At 39.2% G+C, this 13706-nt stretch overlaps 1 non-coding gene across 1 annotated transcript; it reads right to left on the minus strand.

Annotated features, from left to right (window-relative positions):
- Nucleotides 1-1434: 1434 nt before the first annotated feature.
- Nucleotides 1435-1538, minus strand: LOC112746010 (small nucleolar RNA R71). Its single transcript, XR_003173911.1, has one exon. It is a non-coding gene; the product is annotated as a small nucleolar RNA R71 (small nucleolar RNA).
- Nucleotides 1539-13706: the final 12168 nt, after the last annotated feature.

Genomic DNA, 13706 nt, shown 5'->3' on the forward strand with positions numbered 1-13706 from the left:
AAAATTCAAAAATAAAAAAATATATTTTCCATTTGTCACTCATAAATTTTCGAAAATTTGAGTTGAATTTTTCAAAAATTTTTAAAATCTAGTTGTTTCTTATGAGTCAAATTAAATTTTCATTTTAAAAACTCTATCTTTTTCAAATCTTTTTCAAATTTCAAATCTTTTTCATTTTTCTTTCATAATTTTCAAAAATTTCAAAAATCTTTTTCTTATTTTTATTTCATATTTTCAAAATTAATGCTAACAATTAATGTGATTGATTCAAAAAATTTTTAGTTTGTTACTTGCCTAGTAAGAAAGGTTCAATCTTTAAACTCTAGGATCATATCTTTTTAGTTTTTTGTTAGTCAAGTAATTAACTTTAATTTTAAAAATCAAATCTTTTTAAATTTCTTCTTCAAATCTTTTTTTCAAAATAAGTTTCAATCACATCTTTTTCAAAATCAATTTCAAAATCTTTTCTAACCTCTTATCTTTTCAAAATTGATTTTCAAATCTTTTCCAATTAATCCTATCTTTTTGTTTGATTTTTATCTTTTTCAAAACCACCTAACTACTTTCCTCTCTCCTAATTTTCAAAAATCACCTCCTTCTTTTTCAAAAAAAATCTTTTTAATGAATTAATTGCTTCTTCTAACTTTTTCGAATACTAATTAATAAATAAAATAAAAACAAAAATATTTTTTCTTTTCTTTTCAATGATTTTCGAAAATTCTTCTTCCTCACCTCCTTCTAATTATTTATTTATCTACTAACACTTCTCTTCTTCTTGAAAATTCGAACCCTCTACCTCTTTCTGTGTTCGAACTTCTTTTCTTCTTCTACTCACATAAAGGAATCTCTATACTGTGACATAGAGGATTCCATATTTTCTTTTCTGTTTTCTTCTTTTTTCATATGAGCAGGAACAAGGATAAGAACATTCTTGTTGAAGCTGATCCTGAACCTGAAAGGACTCTGAAGAGGAAGCTAAGGAAAGCTAAAGCATAACTCTCTAGAGAAAATCTGACAGAAATTTTCGAAAAAGAAGAAGACATGACCGAAAATAATAACAATGCAAGGAAGATGCTTGGTGACATTACTGCACCAAATTCCAACTTACATGGAAGAAGCATCTCAATCCCTGCCATTGGAGCAAACAATTTTGAGCTTAAACCTCAACTAGTATCTCTGATGCAACAGAACTGCAAGTTTCATGGACTTCCATCAGAAGATCCTTTTCAGTTCTTAACTGAATTCTTGCAGATCTGTGATACTGTTAAGACCAATGGGGTTGGTCCCGAGGTCTACAGGCTTATGCTTTTCCCGTTTGCTGTAAGAGACAGAGCTAGAATATGGTTGGACTCTCAACCTAAGGATAGCCTGAACTCTTGGGATAAGCTGGTCACGGCTTTCTTAGCCAAGTTCTTTCCTCCTCAAAAGCTTAGCAAGCTTAGAGTGGATGTTCAAACCTTCAAATAGAAAGAAGGTGAATCCCTCTATAAAGCTTGGGAGAGATACAAGGAACTGACCAAAAAGTGTCATTCTGACATGCTTTCAGAATGGACCATCCTGGATATATTCTATGATGGTCTGTCTGAATTATCAAAGATGTCACTAGACCATTCTGCAGGTGGATCCATTCACCTAAAGAAAATGCCTGCAGAAGCTCAGGAACTCATTGACATGGTTGCAAATAACCAGTTCATGTACACTTCTGAAAGGAATCCTGTGAGTAATGGGATGCCTCAGACGAAGGGAGTTCTTGAAATTGATACTCTGAATGCCATATTGGCTCAGAATAAAATATTGACTCAGCAAGTCAATATGATTTCTCAGAGTCTGAATGGATTGCAAGCTGCTTCCAACTGTACTCAAGAGGCATCTTCTGAAGAAGAAGCTTATGATCCTGAGAACCCTGCAATGGCAGAGGTGAATTTCATGGGGGAACCCTATGGAAATACCTATAATCCCTCATGGAGAAATCATCCGAATTTCTCATGGAAGGATCAACAAAAGCCTCAACAAGGCTTTAATAATGGTGGAAGAAACATGTTTAGAAATAGCAAGCCTTTTCCATCATCCACTCAGCAACAGACAGAGAATTCTGAGCAGACTCCATCTAGCTTAGCAAAGATAGTCTCTGATCTATCTAAGGCCACTCTAAGTTTCATGAATGAAACAAGGTCCTCCATTAGAAATTTAGAGGCACAAGTGGGCCAGCTGAGTAAAAGAGTCACTGAAACTCCTCCTAGTACTCTCCCAAGCAATACAGAAGGGAATCCAAAAAGAGAGTGAAAGGCCATTACCTTACTTGGTGTGGCCGAACCCAGAGAGGAGGAGGAGGACGTGAATCCTAGTGAGGAAGACCTCCTGGAACGCTCAGTGACCAATAAGGAGTTTTCCTTTGAGGAACTAAAGGAATCTGAGGCTCATCTAGAGACCATAGAGATTCCATTGAACCTCCTTTTACCATTCATGAGCTCTGATGACTATTCATCTTCTAAAGAAGATGAAGACATTGCTGAAGAGCAAGTTGATCAATATTTAGGAGCAATCATGAAGCTAAATGCCAAATTATTTGGTAATGAGACTTGGGAGGATGAACCTCCATTGCTCATCAAGGAACTAAATACCTTGGTTCAGCAAACTCTACCTCAAAAGAAACAGGATCTTGGTAAATTCCTAATTTCCTGTAACATAGGCACCATGACCTTTGAGAAGGCTTTGTGTGACCTAGGGTCAGGAATAAACTTAATGCCACTCTCTGTAATGGAGAAAATTGGGATCTTTGAGGTTCAAGCTGCCAGAATCTCATTAGAGATGGTGGACAACTCAAGAAAACATGCTTATGGATTAGTAGAGGACGTGTTAGTAAAGGTTCAAGGCCTTTACATCCCTGTTAATTTCATAATCCTAGACACTGGAAAGGATGAGGATGAATCCATCATCCTTGGAAGACCCTTCCTAGCCACAGCAAGAGCTGTGATTGATGTGGACAAAGGAGAGTTAGTCCTTCAACTGAATGAGGACTACCTTGTATTTAAGACTCAAGGTTCTCCTTCTGTAACCATGGAGAGGAAGCATGAAAAGCTTCTCTCACTGCAGAGTCAACCAAAGCCTCCACAGTCAAACTCTAAGTTTGGTGTGGGAGGTCCCAACAATGCTCTGAACATCTGTGAGGCTCCATAAGAGCTCACTGTCAAGCTATTGACATTAAAGAAGCGCTTGTTGGGAGGCAACCCAATGTTATTTAATTATATCTATTTATTTTCTATTGTTATTTTATGTTTCTTTTTTAGGTTGATGATCATGTGGAGTCACAAAAACTACTGAAAAATCAAAAATAGCATTAAAAATAGCTCACCCTGAAGGAGGAACTTACTGGCGTTTAAACACCAGTAAGAGGCATCAAACTGGCGTTTAACGCCAGAAAGAAGCATCAAGCTGGCGTTAAACGCCAGAAACAAGCAGCAAGCTGGCGTTTAACGCCAGACATGCATTCTAAAGGCATTTTACATGCCTAATTGGAGCAGGGATGCTAAGTCCTTGACCCCGCAGGATCTGTGGATCCCACAGGATCCCCTTAGGATCTGTGGACCCCACAGGATCCCCACCTTTTCTTCTCTCATCTTTACACCTTTTCATGACTCTCTCCCCCAAATACCCTTTACTAATCACCTCAATTACTCCTCCAAAACCATCATACAACCCACCTACTCCCACCCACTCAAATTCAAACCATTCACACACCTCCATCTCCTCTATTTTCTTCTTCTTCTACTCACTTCTTTCTTCTTTTGCTCGGGGACGAGCAAACCTTCTAAGTTTGGTGTGGTAAAAGCATTGCTTTTTGTTTTTTTCATAACCATTTATGGCACCTAAGGCCAGAGAAACCTCTAGAAAGAGGAAAGGGAAGATAAAAACTTCCACCTCCAAGTCATGGGAGATGGAGAGATTCATCTCAAGGGTCCATAGCTCAGTAGTAGAGCATTTAACTGCACAACAAGAGAGCCCACTCATGGACCTCAACAAGAGTATGAGGAATTCCCTCACCAAGAAATCCCTGAGATTCCTCAAGGGATACATTTTCCTCCACACAATAATGGGAGCAACTAAGGATAGGAGCACCAAAATCACTAGGGATGAAGCAACAAAGGCAAGGAAGAGACATAGAGGAGCTCAAGAGCACCGTTGATTCTTCAAGAAGAGAAAGACGCCACCCTCACTAAGGTGGACCCGTTCCTTAATCTCCTTGTTCTTATTTTCCTGTTTTTCAATTTTTTGAGCCTCATGTTTTATTTATGTTTGTGTCTTTACTATATGATCATTAGTGTCTAAGTGTCTATGTCTTAAAGCTATGAATATCCTATGAATCCATCACCTCTCTTAATTGAAAACTATTCTAAAAACAAAAGAACAAGAAGTACATGGTTTCGAATTCATCCTTGAAACTAGTTTAATTATTTTGATGTGGTGACAATACTTTTTGTTTTCTGAATGAATGCTTGAATAGTGCATATGTCTTTTAAATTTGTTGTTTATGAATGTTAAAATTGCTGGATCTTGAAAGAATAATGAAAAGGAGAAATGTTATTTGATAATCTGAAAAATTATAAAATTGATTCCTGAAGCAAGAAAAAACAGTGAATACAAAGCTTGCGAGAAAAAAAAAAAAGAAAAATGGCGAAAAAAAAAGAGAGAAAGTAAAAGAAAAAGCAAGCAGAAAAAGCCAAAAGCTCTTTAAACCAAAAGGCAAGAGCAAAAAGCCAATAGCCCTTAAAACCAAAAGGCAAGGGTAATAAAGGATCCAAGGCTTTGAGCATCAGTGGATAGGAGGGCCCTAAAGGAATAAAATCCTGGCCTAAGCAGCTAAACCAAGCTGTCCCTAACCATGTGCTTGTGGCGTGAAGGTGTCAAGTGAAAACTTAAGACTAAGAGGTTAAAGTCAAAGTCCAAAGAAAAAAAAGAGTGTGCTTAAGAACCCTGGACACCTCTAATTGGGGACTTTAGCAAAGCTGAGTCACAATCTGAAAAGGTTCACCCAGTTATGTGTCTGTGGCATGTATGTATCCGGTGGTAATGCTGGAAAATAGAGTGCTTAGGGCCACGGCCAAGACTCATAAAAGTAGCTGTGTTCAAGAATCAACATACTGAACTAGGAGAATCAATAACACTATCTAAATTCTAAGTTCCTATAGATGCCAATCATTCTGAACTTCAATAGATAAAGTGAGATGCCAAAACTATTCAAGAGGCAAAAAGCTACTAGTCCCGCTCATCTGATTGGAGCTAAGTTTCATTGATATTTTGGAATTTATAGTATATTCTCTTCTTTTTATCCTATTTGATTTTCAGTTGCTTGGGGACAAGCAACTATTTAAGTTTGGTGTTGTGATGAGCGGATAATTTATACGCTTTTTGGCATTGTTTTTACATAGTTTTTAGTATGATTTAGTTAGTTTTTAGTATATTTTTATTAGTTTTTAAATAAAAATCATATTTCTGGACTTTACTATGATTTTGTGTGTTTTTCTTTGATTTTAGGTATTTTCTGGCTGAAATTGAGGGACTTGAGCAAAAATCAGATTCAGAGGTTGAAGAAGGACTGCAGATGCTGTTGGATTTTGACCTTCCTGCACTCAAAGTTGATTTTCTGGGGCTACAGAAGTCCAAATGGCACTCTTTCAATTGCGTTAGAAAGTAGACATTCAGAGCTTTCTAGCAATATATAATAGTCAACACTTTGTCCGAGTTTAGATGACGAAAACTGGCATTCAACGCCAGCTCCCTGCCCTATTCTGGAGTCAAACGCCAGAAACAGGTTGCAAAGTGGAGTGAAACGCTAGAAATAGGTTATAAACTGGCGTTTAACTCCAAGAAAGACCTCTCCACGTGAAAGCTTCAATGCTCAACCCAAGCACACACCAAGTGGGCCCCAGAAGTGGATTTCTGCATCATTTACTTATCTCTGTAAACCCTAGTAACTAGTTTAGTATAAATAGGACTTTTTACTATTGTATTAGGATCTTTAGGAACATCTTTGGACGTTTAGGGGGCTGGCCATTCGGCCATGACTGGACCTTGTTCTTATGTATTTTCAATGGTAGAGTTTCTACACACCATAGATTAAGGTGTGGAGCTCTGTTGTTCCTCATGAATTAATGCAAAGTACTACTGTTTTTCTATTCAACTCAAGTCTATTTCTTCTCTAAGATATTCATTCGCACACAAGAACATGATGAATGTGATGATTATGTGACGCTCATCATTATTCTCACTTATGAACGCGTGCCTGACAAACACTTCCGTTCTACATGTAAACAAGCTTGAATGCATATCTCTTAGCCTCTTGATCGTGAGATCAGAGTCTTCGTGGTATAGGCTAGAATTATTGGCGGCCATTCTTGAGATCCGGAAAGTCTAAACCTTGTCTGTGGTATTCCGAGTAGGATCTGAGAAGAGATGGCTGCGACGAGCTTGAAACTCGCGAGTGCTGGGCGTAGTGACAGATGCAAAAGGATGACTGAATCCTATTCCAGTATGATCGAGAACCGACAGATGAATAGCCGTGCGGTGACAATGCATTTTGGACCATTTTCACTGAGAGGACGGGATGTAGCCATTGACGACGGTGATGCCCTGCATAAGCTTTCCATGGAAGGGAGTAGGAATGATTGGATGAAGACAGTAGGAAAGCAGAGGTTCAGGAGGAACGAAAGAATCTCTATACGCTTATCTGAAATTCTCACTAATGAATTACATAAGTATCTCTATCCTAGTTTATATTTTAATTATGTTTAATTATCAATTCTCTATAACTATTTGAATCCGCCTGACTGAGATTTACAAGGTGACCATATCTTGCTTCAAGCCGACAATCTTCGTGGGATCGACCCTTACTCACGTAAGGTTTATTACTTGGACGACCCAGTGCACTTGCTGGTTAGTTAATTGAGATTACGATTGTGCGTACCAAGTTGTTGGTGCCATTGAGATCACAATTTCGTGCACCATAACCCCTCTAAGAAGGCTTCTCCAACCACCTCTGTAGGGAATAAGCCTGCAACAACTAAGGTTGAAGAATACAAGGCCAAGATGCCTTATCCTCAGAAACTCTACCAAGCAGAACAGGATAAACAATTTGCCCGCTTTTCAGACTATCTCAGGACTCTTGAAATCAAGATTTCGTTTGCAGAGACACTTGAGCAAATACCCTTTTATGCTAAGTTCATGAAAGAGATCTTAAGTCATAAGAAGGATTGTAGGCAAACTGAAAAAGTCTTCCTCACTGAAGAGTACAGTGCAGTCATTTTAAAGAGCTTACCAAAAAAGCTTAAGGATCCTGGGAGCTTTATGATACCATGCACATTAGAGGGTACTTGTACCAAGACAGCTCTATGTGATCTTGGGACAAGTATCAACCTAATCCCTACATCCACTATCAGAAAGCTTGGCTTGACTGAAGAGGTCAAGCCAACCCGGATCTGTCTTTAACTTGCTGATGGCTCCATTAAATACCCATCAGGCATAATTGAGGACATGATTGTCAAGGTTGGGCCATTTGCCTTTCCCACTGACTTTGTAGTGTTGGAAATGGAGAGCACAAGAGTGCAACTCTCATTCTAGGAAGACCTTTCCTAGCAACTGGACGAACCCTCATTGACGTCCAAAAAGGGGAATTAACCCTGAGAGTCAATGAGGATGAGTTTAAGTTGAATGTTGTCAAAGCTATGCAGTATCCAGACACCCCAAATGACTGCATGAGCGTTGATATTATTGACTCTCTGGTGGAAGAGGTTAATATGACTGAGAGTCTCGAATCAGAGCTAGAGAAAATTTTTAAAGATGTTCAGCCTGATCTGGAGGAACCAGAGAAAACAAAAGAACCTCTGAAAACCCCTCAGGAAGAGGAGAAGCCTCCTAAATCCGAGCTCAAACCTCAACCACCATCCCTGAAATATGCATTTTTGGGAGAAGATGACACTTTTCCGGTAATCATAAGCTCTGCATTAGAGCCACAGGAAGAGGAAGCACTAATTCAGGTGCTGAGGACACACAAGACAGTTTTTGGGTGGTCCATAAGTGACCTTAAGGGCATAAGCCCAGCTAGATTCATGCACAATATCCTATTGGAGGATGATGCTAAGCCAGTGGTTCAACCACAGAGGTGGCTGAATCCATCCATGAAGGAGGTGGTGCAGAAGGAGGTCACTAAGTTACTAGAGGCTGGGATTATTTATCCTATTTCTGATAGCCCCTGGGTGAGCCCTGTCCAAGTCGTCCCAAAGAAAGGAGGCATGACAGTGATTCATAATGAGAAGAACGAACTGGTTCCCACAAGAACAGTTACAGCGTGGCGTATGTGTATTGACTACAGAAGGCTCAATACAGCCACCAGAAAGGATCATTTTCCTTTACCATTCATAGACCAAATGCTAGAGAGACTAGCAGGTCATGAATGCTACTATTTTTTGGATGGCTATTCAGGTTACAACCAAATTGCAGTAGATCCTTAGGACCAAGAGAAAATAGCATTCACATGCCCATCTAGAGTATTTGCATACAGAAGAATGCCTTTTGGTCTGTGTAATGCACCTGCAACCTTTCAGAGGTGCATGCTCTCTATCTTCTCTGATATGGTAGAGAACTTTCTGGAAGTCTTCATGGATGACTTCTCAGTATTTGGAGACTTATTTAGCTCCTGTCTTAACCATCTAGCACTTGTTCTGAAGAGATGCCAAGAGACTAACCTGGTTTTAAATTGGGAAAAATTTCACTTTATGGTGACTGAAGGAATTGTCCTTGGGCACAAAATTTCGAACAAGGGAATAAAGGTGGATCAAGCTAAGGTAGAGGTGATTGAAAAATTACCACCACCCACCAATGTTAAAGCAATCAGAAGCTTTCTGGGGCATGCAGGATTCTACAGGAGGTTTATAAAGGATTTTTCAAAAATCGCAAAACCTCTGAGTAATCTGCTAGCTACTGACACACCATTTGTCTTTGACACAGGGTGTTTGTGGCCTTTGAGACTCTAAAGGCTAAGTTGGTCACAGCACCTATCATTTCTGCACCAGACTAGACATTACCATTCGAATTAATGTGTGATGCCAGTGACCATGCTATTGGTGCAGTATTGGGACAGAGGCATGACAAGCTTCTGCATGTCATTTACTATGCTAGCCGTGTTTTAAATGATGCGCAGAAAAATTACACAACCACAGAAAAGGAATTGCTTGCAGTGGTTTATGCCATTGACAAGTTTAGATCTTACTTAGTAGGATCAAAAGTGATTGTGTACACTGATCATGCTGCTCTAAAATATCTCCTCACAAAGCAGGATTCAAAACCCAGACTCATAAGATGGGTGTTGCTTCTGCAAGAGTTTGATATAGAAATAAGAGACAGAAAAGGGACAGAAAATTAAGTAGCTGATCACCTGTCCCGGATAGAACCAGTAGCAGGAGCGCCCCTCCCTCCTACTGAGATCTCTGAAACCTTTCCGGATGAGCAATTGTTTGCTATTCAGGAAGCTCCGTGGTGTGCAGACATTGCAAACTATAAGGCTCAGTAATGTCAAGCTATTGACAGTAAAGAAGCGCTTATTGGGAGGCAACCCAATCTTATTTATCTATGTTAATTACTTTTTCATTTCATTTTCCATTGTTATTTTATGTTTTCTTTAGGTTGATGATCATGTGGAGTCATAAAAAACTGCTGCAGAATTAAAGCAGAATCAAAAATAGCATCAAAAATAGCACACCCTGGAGGACAGACTTACTGGCGTTTAAACGCCAGTAAGAGTAGCAAAATGGGCGTTAAATGCCCAGTCTGGCACAATTCTGGCGTTTAACGCCAGAAAGAAGCAACAAGCTGGTGTTTAACGCCAGAACAGAGCACCAAGTTGGCGTTAAACGCCAGAAAGGGAAGAAAAGTTGGCGTTAAACGCCAGAAACAGGCTACAACCTGGCGTTTAACACCAAAATTGCACTCTAAGGGCATTTTGCACGCCTAAATGGAGCAGTGATGAGAAGTCCACGAACCCTCAGGATCTGTGGACCCCACAGGATCCCCACCTACCTCACCATTCAAATTCAAACCATTCCCGTTCCAAACCCACCCATTCACACACCTCCGCCTCCTCCACTTCTCCTTCTACTCCCTTCTTTCTTCTTTTGCTCGAGGACGAGCAAACTTTTTAAGTTTCGTGTGGAAAAAAGCGTTGCTTTTTGTTTTTCCATAACCATTTATGGCACCTAAGGCCGGAGAAACCTCTAGAAAGAGGAAAAGGAAAGCAGTTGCTTTCACCCCCCGAGTCATGAGAGATGGAAAGGTTCATCTCAAGGCTCTATAGTTCAGTGGTAGAGCATTTAACTGCAGATCAAAGAGCCATGAGGGAGGAGCAACAAAGGCAAGGAAGAGACATTGAGGAGCTCAAGAGCACCATTAGTTCTTCAAGAGGAAGAAGACGCCACCCTCACTAAGGTGGACCCGTTCCTTAATCTCCTTGTCTATTTGTTTTTCTGTTTTCGGTTTTGAGCTTTATGTTTGACTATGTTTTGTGTCTTTACTACATGATCATTAGTGTCTAATGTCTATGCCTTAAAGTTATGAATGTCCCATAAATCCTTCACCTTTCTTAAATAAAAAATGTTCCTAATTACAAAAGAATAAGAAGTACATGAATTTCAATTTTTATCTTGAAATTAGTTTAATTATATTGATGTGGTGGTAATACTTTTTGTTTTCTGAATGAATGCTTGAACAGTGCGTATTTTTGATAGTGGAGTTTATGAATGTTAAATTTGTTGGCTCTTGAAAGAATGATGAAAAAGAGAAATGTTATTGATAGTCTGAAAAATCATAAAATTAATTCTTGAAGCAAGAAAAAATAGTGAATAACAAAGCTTGCGAAAAAAAAGAGTGGCAAAAAAAAAAGAAAAAGAAAAAGCAAGCAGAAAAAGCCAATAGCCCTTAAAACCAAAAGGCAAGGGTAAAAAGGATCCAAGGCTTTGAGCATTAATGGATAGGAGGGCCCAAGGAAATAAAATCCAGGCCTAAGCGGCTAAATCAAACTGTCCCTAACCATGTGCTTGTGGCATGAAGGTACAAGTGAGAAGCTTGAGACTGAGTGGTTAAAGTCGTGATCCAAAGCAAAAAGAGTGTGATTAAGAACTCTGGACACCTCTAACTGGGGACTTCAGCAAAGCTAAGTCACAATCTGAAAAGGTTCACCCAATTATGTGCCTGTGGCATTTATGTATCCGGTGGTAATACTGAAAAACAAAGTGCTTAGGGCCACAACCAAGACTCATAAAGTAGCTGTGTTCAAGAATCAACATACTAAACTAAGAGAATCAATAACACTATTTTAATTCTGAGTTCCTATAGATGCCAATCATTCTGAACTTCAAAGGAAAAAGTGAGATGCCAAAACTGTTCAGAAGCAAAAAGCTACAAGCCCCGCTCATCTAATTAGAACTAAGCTTCATTGATATTGTGGGATTTATAGTATATTCTCTTCTTTTTATCCTATTTTGTTTTCAGTTGCTTGGGGACAAGCAACAATTTAAGTTTGGTGTTGTGATGAACGGATAATTTATACGCTTTTTGGCATTGTTTTTAGGTAGTTTTTAGTATATTTTATTCACTTTTTATTATATTTTTATTAGTTTTTATTCAAAATTTATATTTCTGGACTTTACTATGAGTTTTTGTGTTTTTCTATAATTTCAGGTATTTTCTGGCTGAAATTGAGGGACCTGAGCAAAAATTTGATTCAGAGGCTGAAAAAGGACTGCAGATGCTGTTGGATTCTGACCTTCCTGCACTCGAAATGGATTTTCTGGAGCTACAAAAACCCAATTGACGTGCTCTCAATTGCGTTGAAAAGTAGACATGCTGGGCTTTCCAGAAATATATAATAGTCCATACTTGGCCCGAGTTTTGATAACGCAAACTGGCTTTTAAACGCCAACTTTCTACCCTTTTTTGGCGTTAAACGCCAGAACTGGCATAAAAGCTGGAGTTAAACGCCCAAACTGGCACCAAAGCTGGCATTTAACTCCAAGAAAAGTCTCTACATGTGAAAGCTTCAATGCTCAGCCCAAGTACACACCAAGTGGGCCCCAGAAGTGGATTTCTGCACTATCTATCTTAGCTTACTCATTTTCTGTAAACCTAGGTTACTAGTTCATTATAAAAACCACTTTTAGTGATTCATTTGGTACCTCATGACAATTTTACATCTGAATTTTGTATCTTCTACGGCATGAGTCTCTAAACTCCATGGTTGGGGGTGAGGAGCTCTGCTGTGTCTCGATGGATTAATGCAATTACTACTGTTTTTCCATTCAATCACGCTTGTTTCTATTCTAAGATATTCACCCGCACTTCAACATGATGAATGTGATGATCCATGACACTCATCACCATTCTCAACCTACGAATGCGTGCCTGACAACCACTTTCGTTCTACCTTAGATTGAGTGTGTATCTCTTTGGTAGGGTTCACGAGTTTGACTGCCTCTCCTGACAACAGAGCATTCAAATCTGTGAGATCAGAGTCTTTGTGGTATAAGCTAGAATCAATTGGTAGCATTTCTGAGATCCAAAAAGTCTAAACCTTGTCTGTGGTATTCCGAGTAGGATCTGGGAAGGGATGACTGTGATGAACTTCAAACTCATGAATGCTGGGCGCATTGACAATGTGCAAAAGGATCAATGGATCCTATTCCAACATTAGTGAGAATCGACAGATGATTAGCCATGTACATGGACCCTTTTCACTGAGAGGACGGCTGGTAGCCATTGACAACAGTGATCCGCCAACATACAGCTTGCCATGGAAGGAGCCTTGCGTGCGTGAAGAAGAAGACAGTGGAAAAGTAGAGATTCAGAGGACAGAACATCTCCAAAACCTCAACCTATTCTCCATTACTGCATAACAAGTATTTGTTTCATGTTCTTTTACTTTTTACAATTAAAACTAAGAATCATTACTGATATCCTGACTAAGAATTACAAGATAACCATAGCTTGCTTCAAGCTGACAATCTCTGTGGGATCGACCCTTACTCACGTAAGGTATTACGTGGACGACCCAGTGCACTTGTTAGTTAGTTGTGCAGAGTTGTGAAAAGTGTAATCACAATTTCGTGCACTAGAAAGTATGGAATTCCCAATATGCATACAATCCAAAAATTAATATTAATTGTCAAATCACTCTTGATGATATCCACAAGCTCAAGTATAATAATATAAGACCCAAATAAAGTTTCAACACCAATCATAAAAGAAATGCATGAAAAAGGAATGAAAAAGAAACCATAAATAACTAAGCTGAAAGAAAAATTGAAAAGGAAGAAGAATAGTAAATTAAAAGAGGAGAAGAAAAGAAGTAGGAATGAAAAAGAATTAGGATTGGGGGAGGGGAGATTTGAAATCTGGCAGTGTGCTAATTAAATTGTGCCTCGCATGCGACGCGTACGCGTATAGCACGCGTACGTGTGGTCGCATAAATTTCAAGTGACGCGTACGTGTCACGCACGCGCACGCGTGGATCACCACATATTGAAAATGACACGCACACGTCAGGGACGCATACGCGTGGGTAAATTTATGCCTGTAGCATAAGTCCAGCATGGGGGCAGCACAACTCTCTGTTCAGCACTCTATTGACGCCGATTTTCATACCCACGCGTACGCGTCGCTGACGC

The sequence above is a fragment of the Arachis hypogaea genome, chromosome 14 (assembly GCF_003086295.3).
Source record: "Arachis hypogaea cultivar Tifrunner chromosome 14, arahy.Tifrunner.gnm2.J5K5, whole genome shotgun sequence".
NCBI classification, from domain to species: domain Eukaryota; kingdom Viridiplantae; phylum Streptophyta; class Magnoliopsida; order Fabales; family Fabaceae; genus Arachis; species Arachis hypogaea.